This window comes from Procambarus clarkii, chromosome 1 (genome assembly GCF_040958095.1).
Source record: "Procambarus clarkii isolate CNS0578487 chromosome 1, FALCON_Pclarkii_2.0, whole genome shotgun sequence".
NCBI classification, from domain to species: domain Eukaryota; kingdom Metazoa; phylum Arthropoda; class Malacostraca; order Decapoda; family Cambaridae; genus Procambarus; species Procambarus clarkii.
Genome location: NC_091150.1, coordinates 29,963,615 through 29,991,243, shown reverse-complemented (window position 1 = coordinate 29,991,243; position 27,629 = coordinate 29,963,615). Strand labels below are relative to the sequence as shown.

The 27,629-nt window shown below is 40.5% G+C and overlaps 1 long non-coding RNA gene across 1 annotated transcript in view; it reads left to right on the top strand.

The window, feature by feature from the left end:
* LOC123760967 (uncharacterized) overlaps positions 1 to 27,629 on the top strand; it is a 121,846-nt gene that overhangs the window by 68,200 nt on the left and 26,017 nt on the right. The gene's annotated exons all lie outside the window — the stretch shown is intronic.

The following is a 27,629-nucleotide window of genomic DNA, read 5'->3' as shown; positions in this document are numbered from 1 at the left end:
CCGTACCTGAGTACCTGGAATTTATCACTGTTAAACATCATGTTATTTTCTGATGCCCAGTCGAAAACTTTATTAATATCAGCTTGAAGTTTTTCAATATCCTCAGCCGAGGTAATTTTCATACTGATTTTTGTGTCAAATCCTTTAATTAAATCCTTTAAAAAGGATAAATCCTTTAATTGGTTGAAATTGGTTTTAACATTCGAAATCTAATTTGTTGATGTTAAATAATATAATATGTTGATGTTGATAATATAAGGTTCAAATTTATTAAGATACATACTTTAAAAACTATTTCTATTTGATACCAACAGTATCACGTTAAGAGAAGCGTCTCGCCTTGCTAACCCAAGTATAAAATATATAAAGAAACGGTGCAACTGTACTGGTATCTGCAGTACAAATTTATGTCCCTATTTAAAAAAAAAAAAATAAACTGAACCAATCACTGCCACTCCTCACACCAATGCAACAATAAAGAGAGTGATAACAGTGCTTCACATTCGATAATGTTAAATTATTTAACAAATGACGAGATAATGAACTTTGGAACAAATGTACAGCTCTCTGACCTTCATATAAAATCTGCATGTGACCTCATCAAACAAACTGTGCCAAGCCTAGAAGGCCTTCATGACCCAGCGTGGTAGCGGGACCTCTCCTGGCCAGTTACAATTGGTGAATTTATTCAAATTATCCAAGTTGATGGTTGTCACTTGTCACTGGGCCACCGTTTCCAACATTGGAGTAACTGGACAAATTAACATATACGACACCAGGCATAAATTACCATCCAAATCTACTGAAGTTATCTTGTATGCTCTTGCTAATTGCCAGGATGATAAGCTGATATGCAATATAATGAATGTCAGCAGACACAAGGACTCAAGTATGAGTGGGGTATATGCTGTGGCGTTTGCTGCATCACTTGCAAGTGGTGTAGATCCGGTGAACCTCGTATGATATGCAGAATGAGACAACATCTTCAAGAGAACTTTAAAGGAAAGTGTCTCATCTCATTCCCTGCAGCTCAGACACTGAGAAGAAAACGAATCATCCGGTCATGCTCGATGGAAGTGTACTGCATTTGCAGAAAGCTAAATGATTTGAAGCTGATGGTATGCTGTGAACGTTGCAATATTTGGCACCATGGATCATGTGTAGGTGTTACAGAATGTAATGATGATTCGTGGATTTGTTTTTTGTGCGTTAGCAAGTTGTAAATTATAATTTAAAATACTTAATTAATACATTATTATTATTATTATTATTATTATTATTATTATTATTATTATTATTATAACCTTACCAAATGCTTTGCTGAATCAAATAATGTTATTACTTTCAATGTGTTACAATAGCATAATTAAGTGCTGCAAGTGTCAGGTCTTTTATATAGTCGGTATTTGTTATATTCTGTACTCTTTTTATGTTATTTAAATTTCAAATAGAATAGTTTTTAAAGTATGTATCTTAATAAATTTGAACCTTATATTATTTAACATCAACAAATTAGATTTCGAATGTTAAAACCAATTTCAACCAATTAAAGGATTTATTCTTTAATGTTAAAAATTGTTCAAACTGAAATAAATATATAACACTGTACGGTACAGTTGTGTTTAATTATGTTTTGCGATTCCTTTGGAAAAGGTATTTGTGCACCAAGTACTACTAGGTCATTATGAGATATGCTGAATGTTGTCAATATACCATCTGAATACGCCTCACTTTGCGTTCATCATTGGACGTCCTAATGATTAAGGTCCCCAAAAGGACTTAATCAGACCTCAGTGGATATTTTTACTCTCCCTCTCTCTCTCTCTCTCAGAGCATCCCTTTATGTGTTGTATGTGGGTGCTGAAGTTCAGTCTCTTGTCTATGTACCCAAGCAAACCCAAGCAAACTACTGTGGAAATGTGCAGGACAAACATATCAATTGTGACACTAGCTCTCCACATATAGCATTTGCTTAATTTAGAAACTGTACTTGTGGTCGATCTCGAACACATGTTGTTGATGTGACGATGTGTTATGAATTTTGTGGCTAGCTCCTCAAGATTGTAACTTGCTTAGATAAATAAATTGTGTGTTCAGTCCCTGAACCCATTATGTGATAAATTAACTAAACTAAAAACTGTAGTATGGCGACGAAACCTGAACTGCATAATGTAAATAGGGATTAACCAGAAAAAGATATAGGTGAAGAATAACACCAGGTAACTGTAAAGCTGCCGCCCAGTTGGGTGGGTGTGGAGCACATGACTGTAAAGCTGCCGCCCAGTTGGGTGGGTGTGCAGCAAGACTAGTAACTGTGTGACTCACCATAAATGTAAAGTGCCTTGTATAGTGACTGTTGTGAGCCTCTTGTTGAATCACTTGTGACACAAAAGATTACTGATGTGTGTATTTGTGGTGGTGATTAAATATGTATGTGAATGTATATATGTATGCGTATGAATATGTACATGTATGCATAAGTATGTGTACATTAATAATTTTGTAACTAGCGTCAAAAGATTGTTATTTGCTTAGCTAAACGAACTAGAGGGTTCAGTTCCTGAACCGATTATGTGCCTCTGTAATCCTTTACACCACCGCATACGGGATGTGTATTATGGGGTGCATAATAAAGAAAGAAAATGAATGGACCGAACCCCACAATTCATTTAGCTAAGCAAGTTACAATCTTTATGAGCTAGTTACAAAATTCACTATAAGTCGTCACATCATAAATGGGTTCGAGATCGACCACAAGTAGTGCATTACATAAATTTATCAGTATTGTGCAGCCTGTGATCCTCGCCTGGCTGGATACTGATACCTAGGTAATTTTCATGTGTCCGGACACCGGCGATAAGGTGGTATTATTTATTTAACTTAAGAGATATATATTTTTAAATGTTGTCACATTAACGACTACATCTTCCTTTCTTCTGACATATAGATTTTTAAGATTAATTAAAATTTATGGAAACTAATTATACAATTTATTGGCTGGTGTGCAGGGCTTCACACTCTCAGAGCAAGCCATCAAGTAACTATCAAAACGCATATATCTTCGTTTTCACTTCAGTTATATTTATGACAAAGGATTTTAAATGTATCCTATATTTCTACCTTTCTGATGACATAAATACTTTCGTTAATTACAATATCTAGATCAAACTAATATTGATTTTCAAAAGGTTGTATATTTTCCATCAATGGAGAGCATCAGCCAAGAAGCCTTCTTTAAAATATGAATATCTTTCCTCACCTAATAAGACCTAATCTCTGAATAAAACGCAAAAAAAAAACTTGATTGTAACCTATCCACCGCTGCCCATTGGATGGGGGAGAGGGGGTTATGTGTAGGATAAACATATCAATTGTGACACTAGCCCTCCATATATGTCAGTTGCTTAAATTATAAACTGTACTTGTGGTCGGTCTCGAGCCCATTGTTGATGTGACAATGTGTATTGACTTTTGTAACTAGCTTATCAAGATTATAACTTGCTTGGCTATATGAATTGTGGGGCTCATTTCCTGAGCCCATTATGCGCCTCTGTAACACTCCACTATCGTCCATAGGATGGGTATGGAGTGCATAATAAATGAACTAAACTAAGCTCTGCCTTTTTGATAATATATACAATTATTAGCTTTATTTGTGAATCTCAATTAATTAAACAATATATCACAGAGCCTGTAGGGTTCGGTGAGATGAGCGAAGAGACATGGGAGATTTTACATAGGTACAGTACATGGTAGTTTAAGTAGCGAACGCATGTCAACGAATAACGAGTATATATAACAAAACCATTGTCCTATGAAGTCGATTTAACTTCCAAACATATATTTTTTAATTAATGTTAAATGTTTTCTGGCTAGTTATGTTAGATTTTATTAAAAATACGTATTCTACTTGTTAACATTATAATTTAAATTTGTGATAATTTGAGCAGAGAAGTGCGACAACTGGATATGCCAACAAACACTTTCCAAACAACGATATATCTTGGATAAGTCGCTCCACAACATTGACGCTTGGACCGTCGACTTCCTTTGATGCTACTTATTTCATAATGAAATTATATTAGTTTGGAGTAAATATATGTTTTCTCATGTTCTGCATTCAGCACCCACATTATAGTGAGTAAATATACCATATTACTTCATTACTTAAATAATGCTAGGAGGGTTTGAGTAGCTTTGGGTATTTAGTGCACAGAATCTCCAATAGATGGGGCGAGAGTCGCCCCATCTCTCTCACCCGAGAGAGAGTCGAAACTTAATTTAAAATTGATATATCTTTGTTCTCGAACATGATATATTTCATTTGGTGCAATTATAATAATGTTCATATATCGGTCTTTCTGGAGGCATATAAGATTTTAGGCTTTATTAGCGTATCTTTGTTAATTATACAATATATCGGCAAGTGCGTAGGCGTCTGCACTCAATGCCCGACAAGCTACTGAGCGCTACTATAAAAACATATGTATCTTCACTTGAGCTATAAATATGTCTATTGTAATGAATTTAAAATGAAGCTCTTATTTCTATCTTGCTTAAGACTTATAAAACATTTGTGTTTATTAACGAATTTACGTGAAATAAACATTGATCTGAGAGAGAGTTGCTCTGTCGTTCAGTCTGTACGGGGTGGGAGCTCCGTAATTTTTAAAATACAATAATCTTCATTAGAAATTTAAATATGTCTATAGTAAAGTGTTTAAGTGAAGCTTATATGTCTGTCTTTCTTGAGACATATAAAACATATATGTTTACTAACGAATTCACGTGAAATAAACATTGTTCTGAGAGAGAGTTGCTCGGTCGATCGATCTGTCCGGGGTCGGAGCTCGGCTATTATAAAAGTACACGTATCTTCGGTTTAAATTTAAATATGCCCATGGTAAGGTATTTAGAATGAAGCTTATATTTCTATCTTTCTTGTGACATATAAAACTTTTACGTTTATTAAGGAATCTGCGTGAAATAGGCATGGTTCTGAGATGAATGCTGCGGTTTTCGAGCTCGACGCGCGGCAATGGACGCAATATACACATCCAGTGGGTGTTATTGGACCCCATACCCATTTTATGGGTGGTTGGAGCCCCATACCCATTCTATGGGTGGTTGGAGCCCCATACCCATCCTGTGGGTTGTAGTGGACGCCATACCCATCCTGTGGGTGGTATTGCACCCCTTACTCACCTAACAGGTGGTAGTGGACAATATACCGATCCTGTAGTTGGTATAGTAGACACAATACCATCCTGTTTAGAGTAGTTTACCCCATAGACATTCCAATGAACCATCGTTTTCTGTTAGCGTTCCTACAAAACATCCTTTAAAGATTTGTAAAGCACCAACTATGGTATTTAATATTGATTGGTGAAGGACTGTTATTCTATGTAATAATTTTTAGTGCTTATTATAATTTACTAAGAACAACTAATATTTCTCAAAACAAAACTACGAACCTTCAATAGGAAGTAGCTGATCTATAATATTCTAAGAGCATGGACAATAGTAGGTAAATTTCACAACCCATGTGGGACCTGAAAAGTACAATTTTCCTTATAATTGAACCAATCACGACTATTCTGCTATCTAGGTTGACGGACGGGTACTGTGAGACGCAAGTTGGTACGTGAGGAAGAGTTTGGGCCTTGGAAAAAAAAGTAACTGGGAATATATCACATATTTACTAATTCATATTCAACATATTGACTTTAAGCATTAAGTCATATATGTGCTGTCTTGTGTGAGAACGGGTTGGACTTTTTATACCCAACATATTCCAAGTCCTAAAAGCGGCAGTGAGTGACATTTTGCACAAAATCCCCTGCAGTTTTCGAAATATCCCAAATATCCCAATTTCGAGGCCTGAGCCATATTTTGGAGCCAAATTCTGGCTTTCTGCACGTATTCGCTGTTTGAAATTACACTTTTTTATACCCAACATATGCCAAGTACTAAAAGGGGCGTTTGGTCACATTTGTCCCAATCACCCCTGCAATTATAAAAATATCCAAAACATCCCAATTACGAGCCATGAGCCATATTTTGGAGCCGAATTCTGGCTCTCTGCACGTATTCGCAGTTTGAAATTGTGACTTTTTTATACCCAACATATGCCAAGTACTGAAAGCGGCAGTTGGTCACATTTGTCCCAAACCCCCCTGCAGTTTTCAAAATATCCCAAACATCCCAAATTCGAGGCCTGAGCCATATTTTGGAGCCAAATTCAGGCTCTCTGCACGTATTCGCAGGTTGAAATACGACTTTTCAAACCCAACATAGGCCAAGTACTGAAAGCGGCATTTGGTCACATTTGTCCCAAACCCCCCTGCAGTTTTCAAAATATTCTAAATATCCCAATTTCGAGGCCTGAGCCATATTTTGGAGCCAAATTCAGGCTCTCTGCACGTATTCGCAGTTTGAAATACGACTTTTCAAACCCAACATATGCCAAGTACTGAAAGCGGCAATTGGTCACATTTGTCCCAAACCCCCCTGCCGTTTTCAAAATATCCCAAACATCCCAAATTCGAGGCCTGAGCCATATTTTGGAGCCAAATTCTGGCTCTATTCAAGTATTCGCAGTTTGAAATTACGACTTTTTATACCCAACATATGCCAAGTCCTGAAAGCTGCGTTTGGTCACATTTGTCCCAATCCCCCCTGCATTTTTCAAAATATCCCAAACATCCCAAATTCGAGGCCTGAGCCATATTTTGGAGCCAAATTCTGGCTCTCTGCACGTATTCGCAGTTTGAAATTACGAATTTTTTATACCCAACAAATGCCAAGTACTGAAAGCGGCGTTTGGTCACATTTGTCCCAATCCCCCCTGCATTTTTCAAAATATCCCAAACATCCCAAATTCGAGGCCTGAGCCATATTTTGGAGCCAAATTCTGGCTCTCTGCATGTATTCGCAGTTTGAAATTACGACTTTTTATACCCAACATATGCGAAGTACTGAAAGCAGCGTTTGGTCACATTTGTCCCAAACCTCCCGGCAGTTTTCAAAATATCCCAAACATCCCAAATTCGAAGCCTGAGCCATATTTTGGAGCCAAATTCTGGCTCTCTGCACGTATTCGCAGTTTGAAATTACGAATTTTTTATACCCAACATATGCCAAGTACTGAAAGCTGCGTTTGGTCACATTTGTCCCAATCCCCGCTGCATTTTTCAAAATATACCAAACATCCCAAATTCGAGGCCTGAGCCATATTTTGGAGCCAAATTCTGGCTCTCTGCACGTATTCGCAGTTTGAAATTACGACTTTTTATACCCAACATATGCGAAGTACTGAAAGCAGCGTTTGGTCACATTTGTCCCAAACCTCCCGGCAGTTTTCAAAATATCCCAAACATCCCAATTTCGAGGCCTGAGACATATTTTGGAGCCAAATTCAGGCTCTCTGTATGCATTCGCAGTTTGAAATTACGACTTTTTATACCCAACATATGCCAAGTACTAAAAGGGGCGTTTGGTCACATTTGTCCCAATCCCCCCTGCAATTTTCAAGATATCCCAAACATCCCAATTTCCAGGCCTGAGCCATATTTTCGAGCCAAATTCTGGCTCTCTGCACGTATTCGCAGTTTGAAATTACGACTTTTTATACTCAACATATGCCAAGTCCTGAAAGCGGCAGTGAGTGATATTTTGTACAAACTCCCCTGCAGCTTGCGAAATATCCCAAATATCTCAATTTCGAGGCCTGAGCCATATTTTGGAGACAAATTCTGGTTCTATGTACGTATTCGCAGTCTGAAATTGCGACTTTTTTATACCCAACATATACCAAGTACTGAAAGCGGCGTTTAGTCATATATGTCACAAAGTCCCCTGCAGTTTTCAAAATATCCAAAACATCCCAATTTCGAGGCCTGAGCCATATTTTCGAGCCAAATTCTGGCTCTCTGCACGTATTCGCTGTTTTAAATTACGACTTTTTTATACCCAACATATGCCAAGTACTAAAAGGGGCGTTTGGTCACATTTGTCCCAATCCCCCCTGCAATTTTCAAAATATCCAAAACATCCCAATTTCCAGGCCTGAGCCATATTTTGGAGCCGAATTCTGGCTCTATGCACGTATTCGCAGTTTGATATTACGAATTTTTATACCCAACATATGCCAAGTCCTGAAAGCGGCAGTGAGTCACATTTTGCACAAACTCCCTTGCAGTTTTCAAAATATTCCAAACATCCCAATTTCGAGGCCTAAGCCATATTTTGGAGCCAAATTCTGGCTCAATGCACGTATTCGCAGTTTGAAATTACGACTTTTTATACCCAACATATGCCAAGTCCTGAAAGCGCCAGAGAGTGACATTTTGCACAAACTCCCCTGCAGTTTTCGAAATATCCCAAATATCCCAATTTCGAGGACTGAGCAATATTTTCGAGCCAAATCCTGGCTCTCTGCACGTATTCGTTGTTTGAAATTACGAATTTTTTATACCCAACATATGCCAAGTACTGAAAGCGGCATTTGGTCACATTTGGCTCAAACCTTCCTGCAGTTTTCAAAATCTCCCAAACATCCCAATTTCGAGGCCTGAGCCATATTTGGGAGCCAAATTCAGGCTCTCTGCACGTATTCGCAGTTTGAAATTACGACTTTATATACCCAACATATGCCAAGTACTGAAAGCGGCAATTGGTCACATTTGTCCCAAACCCCCCTGCCGTTTTCAAAATATCCCAAACATCCCAAATTCGAGGCCTGAGCCATATTTTGGAGCCAAATTCTGGCTCTATTCAAGTATTCGCAGTTTGAAATTACGACTTTTTATACCCAACATATGCCAAGTCCTGAAAGCTGCGTTTGGTCACATTTGTCCCAATCCCCCCTGCATTTTTCAAAATATCCCAAACATCCCAAATTCGAGGCCTGAGCCATATTTTGGAGCCAAATTCTGGCTCTCTGCACGTATTCGCAGTTTGAAATTACGAATTTTTTATACCCAACATATGCCAAGTACTGAAAGCGGCGTTTGGTCACATTTGTCCCAATCCCCCCTGCATTTTTCAAAATATCCCAAACATCCCAAATTCGAGGCCTGAGCCATATTTTGGAGCCAAATTCTGGCTCTCTGCATGTATTCGCAGTTTGAAATTACGACTTTTTATACCCAACATATGCGAAGTACTGAAAGCAGCGTTTGGTCACATTTGTCCCAAACCTCCCGGCAGTTTTCAAAATATCCCAAACATCCCAAATTCGAGGCCTGAGCCATATTTTGGAGCCAAATTCTGGCTCTCTGCACGTATTCGCAGTTTGAAATTACGAATTTTTTATACCCAACATATGCCAAGTACTGAAAGCGGCGTTTGGTCACATTTGTCCCAATCCCCCCTGCATTTTTCAAAATATCCCAAACATCCCAAATTCGAGGCCTGAGCCATATTTTGGAGCCAAATTCTGGCTCTCTGCACGTATTCGCAGTTTGAAATTACGACTTTTTATACCCAACATATGCGAAGTACTGAAAGCAGCGTTTGGTCACATTTGTCCCAAACCTCCCGGCAGTTTTCAAAATATCCCAAACATCCCAATTTCGAGGCCTGAGACATATTTTGGAGCCAAATTCAGGCTCTCTGTATGCATTCGCAGTTTGAAATTACGACTTTTTATACCCAACATATGCCAAGTACTAAAAGGGGCGTTTGGTCACATTTGTCCCAATCCCACCTGCAATTTTCAAGATATCCCAAACATCCCAATTTCGAGGCCTGAGCCATATTTTCGAGCCAAATTCTGGCTCTCTGCACGTATTCGCAGTTTGAAATTACGACTTTTTATACTCAACATATGCCAAGTCCTGAAAGCGGCAGTGAGTGATATTTTGTACAAACTCCCCTGCAGCTTGCGAAATATCCCAAATATCTCAATTTCGAGGCCTGAGCCATATTTTGGAGACAAATTCTGGTTCTATGTACGTATTCGCAGTTTGAAATTGCGACTTTTTTATACCCAACATATACCAAGTACTGAAAGCGGCGTTTAGTCATATATGTCACAAAGTCCCCTGCAGTTTTCAAAATATCCAAAACATCCCAATTTCGAGGCCTGAGCCATATTTTCGAGCCAAATTCTGGCTCTCTGCACGTATTCGCTGTTTTAAATTACGACTTTTTTATACCCAACATATGCCAAGTACTTAAAGGGGCGTTTGGTCACATTTGTCCCAATCCCCCCTGCAATTTTCAAAATATCCAAAACATCCCAATTTCCAGGCCTGAGCCATATTTTGGAGCCGAATTCTGGCTCTATGCACGTATTCGCAGTTTGATATTACGAATTTTTATACCCAACATATGCCAAGTCCTGAAAGCGGCAGTGAGTCACATTTTGCACAAACTCCCTTGCAGTTTTCAAAATATTCCAAACATCCCAATTTCGAGGCCTAAGCCATATTTTGGAGCCAAATTCTGGCTCAATGCACGTATTCGCAGTTTGAAATTACGACTTTTTATACCCAACATATGCCAAGTCCTGAAAGCGCCAGAGAGTGACATTTTGCACAAACTCCCCTGCAGTTTTCGAAATATCCCAAATATCCCAATTTCGAGGACTGAGCAATATTTTCGAGCCAAATCCTGGCTCTCTGCACGTATTCGTTGTTTGAAATTACGACTTTTTTATACCCAACATATGCCAAGTACTTAAAGCGGCATTTGGTCACATTTGGCTCAAACCTTCCTGCAGTTTTCAAAATATCCCAAACATCCCAATTTCGCGGCCTTAGCCATATTTGGGAGCCAAATTCAGGCTCTCTGCACGTATTCGCAGTTTGAAATTACGACTTTATATACCCAACATATGCCAAGTACTGAAAGCGGCGTTTGGTCATATTTGTCTCAAACTCCCCTGCAGTTTTCAAAATATCCCAGATATCTCAATTTCGAGGCCTGAGCCATATTTTGGAGCCAAATTCTGGCTATCTGCACGTATTCGCAGTTTGAAATTGCGACTTATTATACCCAACATATGCCAAGTACTGAAAGCGGCAATGAGTCACATTTTGCACAAACTTCCCTGCAGTTTTCAAAATATCCCTAAAATCCCAATTTCAAGGCCTGATCCATATTTTGTAGCCAAACTCAGGCTCTCTGCACGTATTCGCAGTTTGAAATTACGACTTTTTATACCCAACATATGCCAAGTACTGAAAGCGGCGTTTGGTCACATTTGTCCCAAACCTCCCTGCAGTTTTCAAAATATCCCAAACATCCCAATTTCGAAGCCTGAGCCCTATTCTGGAGCCAAATTCTGGCTCTCTGCACGTTTTCGCAGTTTGATATTACGACTTTTTATACCCAACATATGCCAAGTCCTAAAAGCGGCAGTGCGTAACTTTGTGCACAAACTCCCCTGCAGTTTTCGAAATATCCCAAATATCCCAATTTCGGGGCCTGAGCTATTATTTGGAACCAAATTCTGGTTCTCTGCACGTATTCGCTGTTTGAAATTACAACTTTTTTATACCCAACTTATGCCAAGGACTGAAAGCGGCGTTTGGTCACATTTGTCCCAAACCTCCCTGTAGTTTTTTAAATATCCCAAACATCCCAATTTCGAGGCCTGAGACATATTTTGGAGCCAAATTCAGGCTCTCTGTACGTATTCGCAGTTTGAAATTACGACTTTTTATACCCAACATATGCCAAGTACTGAAAGCGGCGTTTGGTCATATTTGTCCCAAACCTTCCTGCAGTTTTCAAAATATCCTAAACATCCCAATCTCGAGGCCTGAGATATATTTTGGAGCCAAATTCAGGCTCTCTGTAGGTATTCGCAGTTTGAAATTACGACTTTTTATACCCAACATATGCCAAGTACTGAAAGCGGCGTTTGGTCATATTTATCCCAAACTACCCTGCAGTTTTCAAAATATCCCAAACATCACAATATCTAGGCCTGAGCCATATTTTGGAGCCATGTTCTTGCTCTATGCACGTATTCGCTGTTTGAAATTACACTTTTTTATACCCAACATATGCCAAGTACTAAAAGGGGCGTTTGGTCACATTTGTCCCAATCACCCTTGCAATTATAAAAATATCCAAAACATCCCAATTACGAGGCCTGAGCCATATTTTGGAGCCGAATTCTGGCTCTCTGCACGTATTCGCAGTTTGAAATTGTGACTTTTTTATACCCAACATATGCCAAGTACTGAAAGAGGCGTTTGGTCATATTTGTCCCAAACTCCCCTGCAATTTTCAAAATATTCTAAATATCCCAATTTCGAGGCCTGAGCCATATTTTGGAGCCAAATTCAGGCTCTCTGCACGTATTCGCAGTTTGAAATACGACTTTTCAAACCCAACATATGCCAAGTACTGAAAGCGGCAATTGGTCACATTTGTCCCAAACCCCTCTGCAGTTTTCAAAATATCCCAAACATCCCAATTTCGAGGCCTGAGCCATATTTTGGAGCCAAATTCTGGCTTTATTCAAGTATTCGCAGTTTGAAATTACGAATTTTTATACCCAACATATGCCAAGTCCTGAAAGCGGCAGTGAGTGACATATTGCACAAACTCTCCTGCAGGTTTCGAAATATCCCAAATATCCTAATTTCGAGGCCTGAGCCATATTTTGGAGCAAAATTCTGGCTCTCAGCACGTATTTTGCAGTTTAAAATTACGAATTTTTTATACCCAACATATGCCAAGTACTGAAAGCGGCGTTTGGTCACATTTGTCCCAATCCCCCCTGCATTTTTCAAAATATCCCAAACATCCCAAATTCGAGGCCTGAGCCATATTTTGGAGCCAAATTCTGGCTCTCTGCACGTATTCGCAGTTTGAAATTACGACTTTTTATACCCAACATATGCGAAGTACTGAAAGCAGCGTTTGGTCACATTTGTCCCAAACCTCCCGGCAGTTTTCAAAATATCCCAAACATCCCAATTTCGAGGCCTGATACATATTTTGGAGCCAAATTCAGGCTCTCTGTACGCATTCGCAGTTTGAAATTACGATTTTTTATACCCAACATATGCCAAGTACTAAAAGGGGCGTTTGGTCACATTTGTCCCAATCCCCCCTGCAATTTTCAAAATATCCCAAACATCCCAATTTCGAGGCCTGAGCCATATTTTGGAGCCAAATTCTGGCTCTCTGCACGTATTCGCTGTTTTAAATTACGACTTTTTTATACCCAACATATGCCAAGTACTAAAAGGGGCGTTTGGTCACATTTGTCCCAATCCCCCATGCAATTTTCAAAATATCCAAAACATCCCAATTTCCAGGCCTGAGCCATATTTTGGAGCCGAATTCTGGCTCTCTGCACGTATTCGCAGTTTGAAATTACGACTTTTTATAATCAACATATGCCAAGTCCTGAAAGCGGCAGTGAGTGATATTTTGCACAAACTCCCCTGCAGCTTGCGAAATATCCCAAATATCTCAATTTCGAGGCCTGAGCCTTATTTTGGAGACAAATTCTGGTTCTATGTACGTATTCGCAGTTTGAAATTGCGACTTTTTTATACCCAACATATACCAAGTACTGAAAGCGGCGTTTGGTCATATATGTCACAAAGTCCCCTGCAGTTTTCAAAATATCCCAAACATCCCAATTTCAAGGCCTGAGCCATATTTTGGAGCCAAATTCTGGCTCTATGCACGTATTCGCAGTTTGATATTACGAATTTTTATACCCAACATATGCCAAGTCCTGAAAGCGGCAGTGAGTCACATTTTGCACAAACTCCCTTGCAGTTTTCAAAATATTCCAAACATCCCAATTTCGAGGCCTAAATTCGTTGTTTTAAATTACGACTTTTTTATACCCAACATATACCAAGTACTGTAAGCGGCGTTTGGTCACATTTGGCTCAAACCTTCCTGCAGTTTTCAAAATATCCCAAACATCCCAATTTTGAGGCCTGAGCCATATTTGGGAGCCAAATTCAGGCTCTCTGCACGTATTCGCAGTTTGAAATTACGACTTTATATACCCAACATATGCCAAGTACTGAAAGCGGCGTTTGGTCATATTTGTCTCAAACTCCCCTGCAGTTTTCAAAATATCCCAGACATCTCAATTTCGAGGCCTGAGCCATATTTTGGAGCCAAATTCTGGCTATCTGCACGTATTCGCAGTTTGAAATTGCGACTTATTATACCCAACATATGCCAAGTACTGAAAGCGGCAATGAGTCACATTTTGCACAAACTTCCCTGCAGTTTTCAAAATATCCCTAAAATCCCAATTTCAAGGCCTGAGCCATATTTTGTAGCCAAATTCAGGCTCTCTGCACGTATTCGCAGTTTGAAATTACTACTTTTTATACCCAACATATGCCAAGTACTGAAAGCGGCGTTTGGTCACATTTGTCCCAAACCTCCCTGCAGTTTTCAAAATATCCCAAACATCCCAATTTCGAGGCCTGAGCCCTATTCTGGAGCCAAATTCTGGCTCTCTGCACGTTTTCGCAGTTTGATATTACGACTTTTTGTACCCAACATATGCCAAGTCCTAAAAGCGGCAGTGAGTAACTTTGTGCACAAACTCCCCTGCAGTTTTCGAAATATCCCAAATATCCCAATTTCGGGGCCTGAGCTATATTTTGGAGCCAAATTCTGGCTCTCTGCACGTATTCGGTGTTTGAAATTACAACTTTTTTATACCCAACTTATGCCAAGTACTGAAAGCGGCGTTTGGTCACATTTGTCCCAATCCCCCCTGCAATTTTCAAAATATCCCAAACATCTCAATTTCGAGGCCTCAGCCATATTTTGGAGCCAAATTCTGGCACTCTGCACGTATTCGCAGTTTGAAATTTCGACTTTTTATACCTAACATATGCCAAGTACTGAAAGCAGCATTTGGTCATACTTGTCCTAAACTCCCCTGCAGTTTTCAAAATATCCCAAACATCACAATTTCTAGGCCTGAGCCATATTTTGGAGCCATGTTCTTGCTCTATGCACGTATTCGCAGTTTGAAATTACGACTTTTTATTCCCAACATATGCCAAGTCCTGAAAGCGGCAGTGAGTGAAATTTTGCACAAAATCCCCTGCAGTTTTCGAAATATCCCAAATATCCCAATTTCGAGGCCTGAGCCATATTTTGGAGCCAAATTCTGGCTCTCTGCACGTATTCGCTGTTTTAAATTACGACTTTTTTATACCCAACATATGCCAAGTACTAAAAGGGGCGTTTGGTCACATTTGTCCCAATCCCCCCTGCAATTTTCAAAATAACCAAAACATCCCAATTTCCAGCCATGAGCCATATTTTGGAGCCGAATTCTGGCTCCCTGCACGTATTCGCAGTTTGAAATTGTGACTTTTTTATTCCCAACATATGCCAAGTACTGAAAGCAACGTTTGGTCATATTTGTCCCAAACTCCCCTGCAGCTTTCAAAATATCCCAAACTTCTCAATTTCGAGGCCTGAGTCATATTTTGGAGCCAAATTCTGGCTCTCTGCACGTATTCGCAGTTTGAAATTACGACTTTTTATGCCCAACATATGCCAAGTCCTGAAAGCGGCAGCGTGTGACATTTTGCACAAACTCCCCTGCAGTTTTCAAAATAACCCAAATATCCCAATTTCGAGGCTAGAGCCATATTTTGGAGCCAAATTCAGGCTCTCTGCACGTATTCGCAGTTTGAAAATACGACTTTTCAAACCCAACATATGCCAAGTACTGAAAGCAGCGTTTGGTCACATTTGTTCCAAACCCCCCTGCAGTTTTCAAAATATCCCAAACATCCCAATTTCAAGGCCTGAGCCATATTTTGGAGCCAAATTCTGGCTCTATGCAAGTATTCGCAGTTTGAAATTACGACTTTTTATGCCCAACATATGCCAAGTCCTGAAAGCGGCAGTGAGTGACATTTTGCACAAACTCTCCTGCAGTTTTTTAAATATCCCAAATATCCCAATTTCGAGGCCTGAGCCATATTTTGAAGCCAAATTCTGGCTCTCTGCACGTATTCGCAGTTTCAAAATACGAATTTTTTATACCCAACATATGCCAAGTACTGAAAGCGGCATTTGGTCACATTTGTCCCAATCCCCAATGCAATTTTCAAAATATCCCAAACATCCCAATTTCGAGGCGTGAGCCATATTTTGGAGCCAAATTCTGGCTCTCTGCACGTATTCGCAGTTTGAAATTACGACTTTTTATACCCAACATATGCGAAGTACTGAAAGCGGCGTTTGGTCACATTTGTCCCAAACCTCCCTGCAGTTTTTTATATATCCCAAACATCCCAATTTCGAGGCCTGAGACATATTTTGGAGCCAAATTCAGGCTCTCTGTACGCATTCGCAGTTTGAAATTACGACTTTTTATACCCAACATATGCCAAGTACTGAAAGCGGCGTTTGGTCATATTTGTCCCAAACCTTCCTGAAGTTTTCAAAATATCCTAAACATCCCAATCTCGAGGCCTGAGATATATTTTGGAGCCAAATTCAGGCTCTCTGTACGTATTCGCAGTTTGAAATTACGACTTTTTATACCCAACATATGCCAAGTACTGAAAGCGGCGTTTGGTCATATTTGTCCCAAACTACCCTGCAGTTTTCAAAATATCCCAAACATCACAATATCTAGGCCTGAGCCATATTTTGGAGCCATGTTCTTGCTCTATGCACGTATTCGCAGTGTGAAATTACGACTTTTTATACCCAACATATTCCAAGTCCTAAAAGCGGCAGTGAGTGACATTTTGCACAAAATCCCCTGCAGTTTTCGAAATATCCCAATTTCGAGGCCTGAGCCATATTTTGGAGCCAAATTCTGGCTTTCTGCACGTATTCGCTGTTTGAAATTACACTTTTTTATACCCAACATATGCCTAGTACTAAAAGGGGCGTTTGGTCACATTTGTCCCAATCACCCTTGCAATTATAAAAATATCCAAAACATCCCAATTACGAGCCATGAGCCTTATTTTGGAGCCGAATTCTGGCTCTCTGCACGTATTCGCAGTTTGAAATTGTGACTTTTTTATACCCAACATATGCCAAGTACTGAAAGCGGCAATTGGTCACATTTGTCCCAAACCCCCCTGCAGTTTTCAAAATATCCCAAACATCCCAAATTCGAGGCCTGAGCCATATTTTGGAGCCAAATTCAGGCTCTCTGCACGTATTCGCAGTTTGAAATACGACTTTTCAAACCCAACATAGGCCAAGTACTGAAAGCGGCAATTGGTCACATTTGTCCCAAACCCCCCTGCAGTTTTCAAAATATTCTAAATATCCCAATTCCGAGGCCTGAGCCATATTTTGGAGCCAAATTCAGGCTCTCTGCACGTATTCGCAGTTTGAAATACGACTTTTCAAACCCAACATATGCCAAGTACTGAAAGCGGCAATTGGTCACATTTGTCCCAAACCCCCCTGCCGTTTTCAAAATATCCCAAACATCCCAAATTCGAGGCCTGAGCCATATTTTGGAGCCAAATTCTGGCTCTATTCAAGTATTCGCAGTTTGAAATTACGACTTTTTATACCCAACATATGCCAAGTCCTGAAAGCTGCGTTTGGTCACATTTGTCCCAATCCCCCCTGCATTTTTCAAAATATCCCAAACATCCCAAATTCGAGGCCTGAGCCATATTTTGGAGCCAAATTCTGGCTCTCTGCACGTATTCGCAGTTTGAAATTACGAATTTTTTATACCCAACATATGCCAAGTACTGAAAGCGGCGTTTGGTCACATTTGTCCCAATCCCCCCTGCATTTTTCAAAATATCCCAAACATCCCAAATTCGAGGCCTGAGCCATATTTTGGAGCCAAATTCTGGCTCTCTGCATGTATTCGTAGTTTGAAATTACGACTTTTTATACCCAACATATGCGAGGTACTGAAAGCAGCGTTTGGTCACATTTGTCCCAAACCTCCCGGCAGTTTTCAAAATATCCCAAACATCCCAAATTCGAAGCCTGAGCCATATTTTGGAGCCAAATTCTGGCTCTCTGCACGTATTCGCAGTTCGAAATTACGAATTTTTTATACCCAACATATGCCAAGTACTGAAAGCGGCGTTTGGTCACATTTGTCCCAATCCCCCCTGCATTTTTCAAAATATCCCAAACATCCCAAATTCGAGGCCTGAGTCATATTTTGGAGCCAAATTCTGGCTCTCTGCACGTATTCGCAGTTTGAAATTACAACTTTTTATACCCAACATATGCTAAGACCTGAAAGCGGCAGCGTGTGACATTTTGCACAAACTCCCCTGCAGTTTTCAAAATAACCCAAATATCCCAATTTCGAGGCTAGAGCCATATTTTGGAGCCAAATTCAGGCTCTCTGCACGTATTCGCAGTTTGAAAATACGACTTTTCAAACCCAACATATGCCAAGTACTGAAAGCAGCGTTTGGTCACATTTGTTCCAAACCCCCCTGCAGTTTTCAAAATATCCCAAACATCCCAATTTCAAGGCCTGAGCCATATTTTGGAGCCAAATTCTGGCTCTATGCAAGTATTCGCAGTTTGAAATTACGACTTTTTATGCCCAACATATGCCAAGTCCTGAAAGCGGCAGTGAGTGACATTTTGCACAAACTCTCCTGCAGTTTTTTAAATATCCCAAATATCCCAATTTCGAGGCCTGAGCCATATTTTGAAGCCAAATTCTGGCTCTCTGCACATATTCGCAGTTTCAAAATACGAATTTTTTATACCCAACATATGCCAAGTACTGAAAGCGGCATTTGGTCACATTTGTCCCAATCCCCAATGCAATTTTCAAAATATCCCAAACATCCCAATTTCGAGGCGTGAGCCATATTTTGGAGCCAAATTCTGGCTCTCTGCACGTATTCGCAGTTTGAAATTACGACTTTTTATACCCAACATATGCGAAGTACTGAAAGCGGCGTTTGGTCACATTTGTCCCAAACCTCCCTGCAGTTTTTTATATATCCCAAACATCCCAATTTCGAGGCCTGAGACATATTTTGGAGCCAAATTCAGGCTCTCTGTACGCATTCGCAGTTTGAAATTACGACTTTTTATACCCAACATATGCCAAGTACTGAAAGCGGCGTTTGGTCATATTTGTCCCAAACCTTCCTGCAGTTTTCAAAATATCCTAAACATCCCAATCTCGAGGCCTGAGATATATTTTGGAGCCAAATTCAGGCTCTCTGTACGTATTCGCAGTTTGAAATTACGACTTTTTATACCCAACATATGCCAAGTACTGAAAGCGGCGTTTGGTCATATTTGTCCCAAACTACCCTGCAGTTTTCAAAATATCCCAAACATCACAATATCTAGGCCTGAGCCATATTTTGGAGCCATGTTCTTGCTCTATGCACGTATTCGCAGTGTGAAATTACGACTTTTTATACCCAACATATTCCAAGTCCTAAAAGCGGCAGTGAGTGACATTTTGCACAAAATCCCCTGCAGTTTTCGAAATATCCCAAATATCCCAATTTCGAGGCCTGAGCCATATTTTGGAGCCAAATTCTGGCTTTCTGCACGTATTCGCTGTTTGAAATTACACTTTTTTATACCCAACATATGCCTAGTACTAAAAGGGGCGTTTGGTCACATTTGTCCCAATCACCCCTGCAATTATAAAAATATCCAAAACATCCCAATTACGAGCCATGAGCCTTATTTTGGAGCCGAATTCTGGCTCTCTGCACGTATTCGCAGTTTGAAATTGTGACTTTTTTATACCCAACATATGCCAAGTACTGAAAGCGGCAATTGGTCACATTTGTCCCAAACCCCCCTGCAGTTTTCAAAATATCCCAAACATCCCAAATTCGAGGCCTGAGCCATATTTTTGAGCCAAATTCAGGCTCTCTGCACGTATTCGCAGTTTGAAATACGACTTTTCAAACCCAACATAGGCCAAGTACTGAAAGCGGCAATTGGTCACATTTGTCCCAAACCCCCCTGCAGTTTTCAAAATATTCTAAATATCCCAATTTCGAGGCCTGAGCCATATTTTGGAGCCAAATTCAGGCTCTCTGCACGTATTCGCAGTTTGAAATACGACTTTTCAAACCCAACATATGCCAAGTACTGAAAGCGGCAATTGGTCACATTTGTCCCAAACCCCCCTGCCGTTTTCAAAATATCCCAAACATCCCAAATTCGAGGCCTGAGCCATATTTTGGAGCCAAATTCTGGCTCTATTCAAGTATTCGCAGTTTGAAATTACGACTTTTTATACCCAACATATGCCAAGTCCTGAAAGCTGCGTTTGGTCACATTTGTCCCAATCCCCCCTGCGTTTTTCAAAATATCCCAAACATCCCAAATTCGAGGCCTGAGCCATATTTTGGAGCCAAATTCTGGCTCTCTGCACGTATTCGCAGTTTGAAATTACGAATTTTTTATACCCAACATATGCCAAGTACTGAAAGCGGCGTTTGGTCACATTTGTCCCAATCCCCCCTGCATTTTTCAAAATATCCCAAACATCCCAAATTCGAGGCCTGAGCCATATTTTGGAGCCAAATTCTGGCTCTCTGCATGTATTCGCAGTTTGAAATTACGACTTTTTATACCCAACATATGCGAAGTACTGAAAGCAGCGTTTGGTCACATTTGTCCCAAACCTCCCGGCAGTTTTCAAAATATCCCAAACATCCCAAATTCGAAGCCTGAGCCATATTTTGGAGCCAAATTCTGGCTCTCTGCACGTATTCGCAGTTTGAAATTACGAATTTTTTATACCCAACATATGCCAAGTACTGAAAGCGGCGTTTGGTCACATTTGTCCCAATCCCCCCTGCATTTTTCAAAATATCCCAAACATCCCAATTTCAAGGCCTGAGCCATATTTTGGAGCCAAATTCTGGCTCTATGCAAGTATTCGCAGTTTGAAATTACGACTTTTTATGCCCAACATATGCCAAGTCCTGAAAGCGGCAGTGAGTGACATTTTGCACAAACTCTCCTGCAGTTTTTTAAATATCCCAAATATCCCAATTTCGAGGCCTGAGCCATATTTTGAAGCCAAATTCTGGCTCTCTGCACGTATTCGCAGTTTCAAAATACGAATTTTTTATACCCAACATATGCCAAGTACTGAAAGCGGCATTTGGTCACATTTGTCCCAAACCTCCCTGCAGTTTTTTATATATCCCAAACATCCCAATTTCGAGGCCTGAGACATATTTTGGAGCCAAATTCAGGCTCTCTGTACGCATTCGCAGTTTGAAATTACGACTTTTTATACCCAACATATGCCAAGTACTGAAAGCGGCGTTTGGTCATATTTGTCCCAAACCTTCCTGAAGTTTTCAAAATATCCTAAACATCCCAATCTCGAGGCCTGAGATATATTTTGGAGCCAAATTCAGGCTCTCTGTACGTATTCGCAGTTTGAAATTACGACTTTTTATACCCAACATATGCCAAGTACTGAAAGCGGCGTTTGGTCATATTTGTCCCAAACTACCCTGCAGTTTTCAAAATATCCCAAACATCACAATATCTAGGCCTGAGCCATATTTTGGAGCCATGTTCTTGCTCTATGCACGTATTCGCAGTGTGAAATTACGACTTTTTATACCCAACATATTCCAAGTCCTAAAAGCGGCAGTGAGTGACATTTTGCACAAAATCCCCTGCAGTTTTCGAAATATCCCAATTTCGAGGCCTGAGCCATATTTTGGAGCCAAATTCTGGCTTTCTGCACGTATTCGCTGTTTGAAATTACACTTTTTTATACCCAACATATGCCTAGTACTAAAAGGGGCGTTTGGTCACATTTGTCCCAATCACCCCTGCAATTATAAAAATATCCAAAACATCCCAATTACGAGCCATGAGCCTTATTTTGGAGCCGAATTCTGGCTCTCTGCACGTATTCGCAGTTTGAAATTGTGACTTTTTTATACCCAACATATGCCAAGTACTGAAAGCGGCAATTGGTCACATTTGTCCCAAACCCCCCTGCAGTTTTCAAAATATCCCAAACATCCCAAATTCGAGGCCTGAGCCATATTTTGGAGCCAAATTCAGGCTCTCTGCACGTATTCGCAGTTTGAAATACGACTTTTCAAACCCAACATAGGCCAAGTACTGAAAGCGGCAATTGGTCACATTTGTCCCAAACCCCCCTGCAGTTTTCAAAATATTCTAAATATCCCAATTTCGAGGCCTGAGCCATATTTTGGAGCCAAATTCAGGCTCTCTGCACGTATTCGCAGTTTGAAATACGACTTTTCAAACCCAACATATGCCAAATACTGAAAGCGGCAATTGGTCACATTTGTCCCAAACCCCCCTGCCGTTTTCAAAATATCCCAAACATCCCAAATTCGAGGCCTGAGCCATATTTTGGAGCCAAATTCTGGCTCTATTCAAGTATTCGCAGTTTGAAATTACGACTTTTTATACCCAACATATGCCAAGTCCTGAAAGCTGCGTTTGGTCACATTTGTCCCAATCCCCCCTGCATTTTTCAAAATATCCCAAACATCCCAAATTCGAGGCCTGAGCCATATTTTGGAGCCAAATTCTGGCTCTCTGCACGTATTCGCAGTTCGAAATTACGAATTTTTTATACCCAACATATGCCAAGTACTGAAAGCGGCGTTTGGTCACATTTGTCCCAATCCCCCCTGCATTTTTCAAAATATCCCAAACATCCCAAATTCGAGGCCTGAGCCATATTTTGGAGCCAAATTCTGGCTTTCTGCACGTATTCGCTGTTTGAAATTACACTTTTTTATACCCAACATATGCCTAGTACTAAAAGGGGCGTTTGGTCACATTTGTCCCAATCACCCCTGCAATTATAAAAATATCCAAAACATCCCAATTACGAGCCATGAGCCTTATTTTGGAGCCGAATTCTGGCTCTCTGCACGTATTCGCAGTTTGAAATTGTGACTTTTTTATACCCAACATATGCCAAGTACTGAAAGCGGCAATTGGTCACATTTGTCCCAAACCCCCCTGCAGTTTTCAAAATATCCCAAACATCCCAAATTCGAGGCCTGAGCCATATTTTGGAGCCAAATTCAGGCTCTCTGCACGTATTCGCAGTTTGAAATACGACTTTTCAAACCCAACATAGGCCAAGTACTGAAAGCGGCAATTGGTCACATTTGTCCCAAACCCCCCTGCAGTTTTCAAAATATTCTAAATATCCCAATTTCGAGGCCTGAGCCATATTTTGGAGCCAAATTCAGGCTCTCTGCACGTATTCGCAGTTTGAAATACGACTTTTCAAACCCAACATATGCCAAATACTGAAAGCGGCAATTGGTCACATTTGTCCCAAACCCCCCTGCCGTTTTCAAAATATCCCAAACATCCCAAATTCGAGGCCTGAGCCATATTTTGGAGCCAAATTCTGGCTCTATTCAAGTATTCGCAGTTTGAAATTACGACTTTTTATACCCAACATATGCCAAGTCCTGAAAGCTGCGTTTGGTCACATTTGTCCCAATCCCCCCTGCATTTTTCAAAATATCCCAAACATCCCAAATTCGAGGCCTGAGCCATATTTTGGAGCCAAATTCTGGCTCTCTGCACGTATTCGCAGTTCGAAATTACGAATTTTTTATACCCAACATATGCCAAGTACTGAAAGCGGCGTTTGGTCACATTTGTCCCAATCCCCCCTGCATTTTTCAAAATATCCCAAACATCCCAAATTCGAGGCCTGAGCCATATTTTGGAGCCAAATTCTGGCTCTCTGCACGTATTCGCAGTTTGAAATTACGACTTTTTATACCCAACATATGCGAAGTACTGAAAGCAGCGTTTGGTCACATTTGTCCCAAACCTCCAGGCAGTTTTCAAAATATCCCAAACATCCCAATTTCGAGGCCTGAGACATATTTTGGAGCCAAATTCAGGCTCTCTGTATGCATTCGCAGTTTGAAATTACGACTTTTTATACCCAACATATGCCAAGTACTAAATTGGGCGTTTGGTCACATTTGTCCCAATCCCCCCTGCAATTTTCAAGATATCCCAAACATCCCAATTTCGAGGCCTGAGCCATATTTTCGAGCCAAATTCTGGCTCTCTGCACGTATTCGCAGTTTGAAATTACGACTTTTTATACTCAACATATGGCAAGTCCTGAAAGCGGCAGTGAGTGATATTTTGTACAAACTCCCCTGCAGCTTGCGAAATATCCCAAATATCTCAATTTCGAGGCCTGAGCCATATTTTGGAGACAAATTCTGGTTCTATGTACGTATTCGCAGTTTGAAATTGCGACTTTTTTATACCCAACATATACCAAGTACTGAAAGCGGCGTTTAGTCATATATGTCACAAAGTCCCCTGCAGTTTTCAAAATATCCAAAACATCCCAATTTCGAGGCCTGAGCCATAGTTTCGAGCCAAATTCTGGCTCTCTGCACGTATTTGCTGTTTTAAATTACGACTTTTTTATACCCAACATATGCCAAGTACTAAAAGGGGCGTTTGGTCACATTTGTCCCAATCCCCCCTGCAATTTTCAAAATATCCAAAACATCCCAATTTCCAGGCCTGAGCCATATTTTGGAGCCGAATTCTGGCTCTATGCACGTATTCGCAGTTTGATATTACGAATTTTTATACCCAACATATGCCAAGTCCTGAAAGTGGCAGTGAGTCACATTTTGCACAAACTCCCTTGCAGTTTTCAAAATATTCCAAACATCCCAATTTCGAGGCCTAAGCCATATTTTGGAGCCAAATTCTGGCTCAATGCACGTATTCGCAGTTTGAAATTACGACTTTTTATACCCAACATATGCCAAGTCCTGAAAGCGCCAGAGAGTGACATTTTGCACAAACTCCCCTGCAGTTTTCGAAATATCCCAAATATCCCAATTTCGAGGACTGAGCAATATTTTCGAGCCAAATTCAGGCTCTCTGCACGTATTCGCAGTATGAAATTACAACTTTATATACCCAACATATGCCAAGTACTGAAAGCGGCAATTGGTCACATTTGTCCCAAACCCCCCTGCCGTTTTCAAAATATCCCAAACATCCCAAATTCGAGGCCTGAGCCATATTTTGGAGCCAAATTCTGGCTCTATTCAAGTATTCGCAGTTTGAAATTACGACTTTTTATACCCAACATATGCCGAGTCCTGAAAGCTGCGTTTGGTCACATTTGTCCCAATCCCCCCTGCATTTTTCAAAATATCCCAAACATCCCAAATTCGAGGCCTGAGCCATATTTTGGAGCCAAATTCTGGCTCTCTGCACGTATTCGCAGTTTGAAATTACGAATTTTTTATACCCAACATATGCCAAGTACTGAAAGCGGCGTTTGGTCACATTTGTCCCAATCCCCCCTGCATTTTTCAAAATATCCCAAACATCCCAAATTCGAGGCCTGAGCCATATTTTGGAGCCAAATTCTGGCTCTCTGCATGTATTCGCAGTTTGAAATTACGACTTTTTATACCCAACATATGCGAAGTACTGAAAGCAGCGTTTGGTCACATTTGTCCCAAACCTCCCGGCAGTTTTCAAAATATCCCAAACATCCCAAATTCGAGGCCTGAGCCATATTTTGGAGCCAAATTCTGGCTCTCTGCACGTATTCGCAGTTTGAAATTACGAATTTTTTATACCCAACATATGCCAGGTACTGAAAGCGGCGTTTGGTCACTTTTGTCCCAATCCCCCCTGCATTTTTCAAAATATCCCAAACATCCCAAATTCGAGGCCTGAGCCATATTTTGGAGCCAAATTCTGGCTCTCTGCACGTATTCGCAGTTTGAAATTACGACTTTTTATACCCAACATATGCGAAGTACTGAAAGCAGCGTTTGGTCACATTTGTCCCAAACCTCCCGGCAGTTTTCAAAATATCCCAAACAACCCAATTTCGAGGCCTGAGACATATTTTGGAGCCAAATTCAGGCTCTCTGTATGCATTCGCAGTTTGAAATTACGACTTTTTATACCCAACATATGCCAAATACTGAAAGCGGCAATTGGTCACATTTGTCCCAAACCCCCCTGCCGTTTTCAAAATATCCCAAACATCCCAAATTCGAGGCCTGAGCCATATTTTGGAGCCAAATTCTGGCTCTATTCAAGTATTCGCAGTTTGAAATTACGACTTTTTATACCCAACATATGCCAAGTCCTGAAAGCTGCGTTTGGTCACATTTGTCCCAATCCCCCCTGCATTTTTCAAAATATCCCAAACATCCCAAATTCGAGGCCTGAGCCATATTTTGGAGCCAAATTCTGGCTCTCTGCACGTATTCGCAGTTCGAAATTACGAATTTTTTATACCCAACATATGCCAAGTACTGAAAGCGGCGTTTGGTCACATTTGTCCCAATCCCCCCTGCATTTTTCAAAATATCCCAAACATCCCAAATTCGAGGCCTGAGCCATATTTTGGAGCCAAATTCTGGCTTTCTGCACGTATTCGCTGTTTGAAATTACACTTTTTTATACCCAACATATGCCTAGTACTAAAAGGGGCGTTTGGTCACATTTGTCCCAATCACCCCTGCAATTATAAAAATATCCAAAACATCCCAATTACGAGCCATGAGCCTTATTTTGGAGCCGAATTCTGGCTCTCTGCACGTATTCGCAGTTTGAAATTGTGACTTTTTTATACCCAACATATGCCAAGTACTGAAAGCGGCAATTGGTCACATTTGTCCCAAACCCCCCTGCAGTTTTCAAAATATCCCAAACATCCCAAATTCGAGGCCTGAGCCATATTTTGGAGCCAAATTCAGGCTCTCTGCACGTATTCGCAGTTTGAAATACGACTTTTCAAACCCAACATAGGCCAAGTACTGAAAGCGGCAATTGGTCACATTTGTCCCAAACCCCCCTGCAGTTTTCAAAATATTCTAAATATCCCAATTTCGAGGCCTGAGCCATATTTTGGAGCCAAATTCAGGCTCTCTGCACGTATTCGCAGTTTGAAATACGACTTTTCAAACCCAACATATGCCAAATACTGAAAGCGGCAATTGGTCACATTTGTCCCAAACCCCCCTGCCGTTTTCAAAATATCCCAAACATCCCAAATTCGAGGCCTGAGCCATATTTTGGAGCCAAATTCTGGCTCTATTCAAGTATTCGCAGTTTGAAATTACGACTTTTTATACCCAACATATGCCAAGTCCTGAAAGCTGCGTTTGGTCACATTTGTCCCAATCCCCCCTGCATTTTTCAAAATATCCCAAACATCCCAAATTCGAGGCCTGAGCCATATTTTGGAGCCAAATTCTGGCTCTCTGCACGTATTCGCAGTTCGAAATTACGAATTTTTTATACCCAACATATGCCAAGTACTGAAAGCGGCGTTTGGTCACATTTGTCCCAATCCCCCCTGCATTTTTCAAAATATCCCAAACATCCCAAATTCGAGGCCTGAGCCATATTTTGGAGCCAAATTCTGGCTCTCTGCACGTATTCGCAGTTTGAAATTACGACTTTTTATACCCAACATATGCGAAGTACTGAAAGCAGCGTTTGGTCACATTTGTCCCAAACCTCCCGGCAGTTTTCAAAATATCCCAAACAACCCAATTTCGAGGCCTGAGACATATTTTGGAGCCAAATTCAGGCTCTCTGTATGCATTCGCAGTTTGAAATTACGACTTTTTATACCCAACATATGCCAAATACTGAAAGCGGCAATT